Raw genomic sequence first — 2,500 nt, 5'->3', positions numbered from 1 at the left:
CACACAGCATCATTTTTCTGATAGCTGCGATATGAAAAACATTCCATTACATGGCATCGTTTTACTGTTTGTTGCAGTTTCTAAACAGTTAATTGCGTGGCATTGCTTTGTTGTTGTTGGGTGTTTTTTTCCCTGTTTGCTGCGATATGGAATCGTTTAACCAATGATACCCTTTTACTGTTTGATACACAAACATTTCATCATTTGGCATCATTTAACTGTTTATTTATTATTGAACTGTTTGCCCAGGTTCTGATCCGATAACACTGAATCACTGTTGGCTACGTGCCACGAATGATCAGTCACACAGCAGCTTAATACTATTTGCTGCTGTGTGCAACAGTTTTATCAGTATCAGTATCAGTAGCTCAAAGAGGCGTCACTGCGTTTGGTCAAATCCATATACGCTACACCACATCTGCCAAGCAGATGCCTGACCAGCAGCGTAACCCAACGCGCTTAGGCCTTGAGAAAAAAAAGATAAATTAATAAATAAATAAAATAAATAAATAAATAATAGATCAATACATAAAAATACAACAACTACTAATAATAATATTTATAAGGCGCAAAATCTTGATGAAGTCAACTCTATGCGGAAAAAAAGACAATGATGATAAATAAGCAGTTTAATCAGTTATACTATTAATCATTTTTATTGTTTGATACGATCTGTGAATGTTTATAATCAAATGGTATTGTCATAATTGCTGCTGTTCGAAGAACGTTAATATAACCACAAGTATGTATTGCACTGAATGGTGATCAGCAAGTGTTTTAGTGTGCATGGCCCATCAAAACAGAAAGTAGTGAGATGTCATCACCCATTTCTCACATAGGCTTTCCTATTCTCACTGTCCTGTTCTCATCACTTGACAACGGGCCTATGGTTCGAAACGTCGTATCCCACGATACGCAATCACTATTTTACTGCTTGTCACGATGTGTAAACATGACGTTGCGTAACATCACTTTACCGCTTGCCACGATACGCAATGACTATTTTACTGCTTGTCACGATGTGTAAACGTGTCAGTGGGCCTACATAGATAGCATCATTGCACTGTTTGCACTACCCTACGCAAGCCGTTTACCCAGTGGTCATCGTTTTTACTCCTTGCGACGGTGCGTAAAACTGACCGTACAACTCAATGGGTGGCAGTCACCAGTTCCATTGTTGACTCTCATACCATGGGGTATCTGATTGGTAGATTATTGAAACCCCGGACAAGTTGGTAGAAAAAAAAAGAAAATAAAAGGGGGGGGGGGGGGAAATTCGGGCCAAAGAATTTCTCTCCAGGGATTCGTTTGAACGTCTGATTATTTGTGCCAATAATTATCCCAAGTTATCGAAAATGAGGTTTATGATATAAAAGGTAGTTTGACTTCGAGCTCGGTCAGGGTTTTCGTTTCCTTTTTTTTTTCTTTTTTTTTTCTTTTTTAATCACCTTCTTCTTCCTTTCATTTTCGGGAAGGGGAGGGTATAAAACGTTAGCACTTACAAGCGCATCAACACTCGTTTGTCTTCATACGGCTGACTCCAAGACTCTTTTAATACTCGGATATACTGAACAAGGATCACAATAAGTACGTTTATATGAGATATTATGCTGAATCGAATGCCTTCAAAGGCATCGAGGAGCAGTGCGCGTATTCAGCTTCTGGCTCTCAGAGATACCGTTTCTTTTTTTATTTTCATTTCTTTACTTTTTTTTTGTTTTTGTTTTTTTTTACAGTTCTTTAAACGCAAAACTAGTTCAACCACGCCTTTTCTCACATGGAGTGCAGGGATGACGACGCCTGTGAGTGCGCGGGAGAGCATATGCAGCTGGCTTCTGCAAGTCATTGCTCAATATATGCAGATCGATTTCTCTCTCTCTCTCTCTCTCTCTCTCTCTCTCTCCACCTCTCTCTTCCCCCCCCCCCCCCCCCCCCCCCCCCCCCCCCCCCCGCCCCCCCTTTTCTCTCCCTCCCTCCTCTCTCTCTCTCTCTCCCTTCCTTCATCATCATCATCATCATGTCTCTCTCTCTTGCTCTCTCTCTCCCTCTCTTGCTCTCTCTCTCTCTTCAACGTCCTTTCTACCACCCGTCTTCTCACCAGTACACACACACACACACACACACACACACACACACACACCACACAACACACACACAAGGGAATCAGACCCGAGATGTGTGTGTGTGTGTTCGATAGAGTTCTAGCAGCTGTATGTTTGCCCATCTTCTTTTATTTATTGCGGGAGACCCGTGGGGGCAGGGGGAGTTGGGCGGGGGGAGGGGGAAGGGGGGGGTTGGGGAGGGAAGGGAGGGCTAGGGGAAGGGGGGGGGGGGCACGTTTTCTCGCGTTCCGCCGCTGCCGTGGAGACGGGACGCTGCTTGTACACGAACCGGTTCCATAAGTCATTTTTTTGCTGGAAGCAAGCAAGCACCGTTTCACCCGAGTTTGACCGAGTGAGACGAGTCTGCTGTGTTGCTGCATGTCAGTTATTGTCGCCGT

The 2,500-nt window shown here is 43.6% G+C and overlaps 1 protein-coding gene across 2 annotated transcripts in view; it reads left to right on the top strand.

The window, feature by feature from the left end:
* Nucleotides 1–2,500, top strand: part of LOC143285032 (beta-1,3-galactosyltransferase 1-like) — a 151,453-nt gene that overhangs the window by 53,967 nt on the left and 94,986 nt on the right. The window lies entirely within an intron of this gene.

The sequence above is a fragment of the Babylonia areolata genome, chromosome 8 (assembly GCF_041734735.1).
Source record: "Babylonia areolata isolate BAREFJ2019XMU chromosome 8, ASM4173473v1, whole genome shotgun sequence".
In the NCBI taxonomy this organism is placed as follows: Eukaryota; Metazoa; Mollusca; class Gastropoda; order Neogastropoda; family Buccinidae; genus Babylonia; species Babylonia areolata.
Note: the sequence above shows the minus strand (reverse complement) of the source record. Positions and strands in the feature narration are given on the sequence as shown.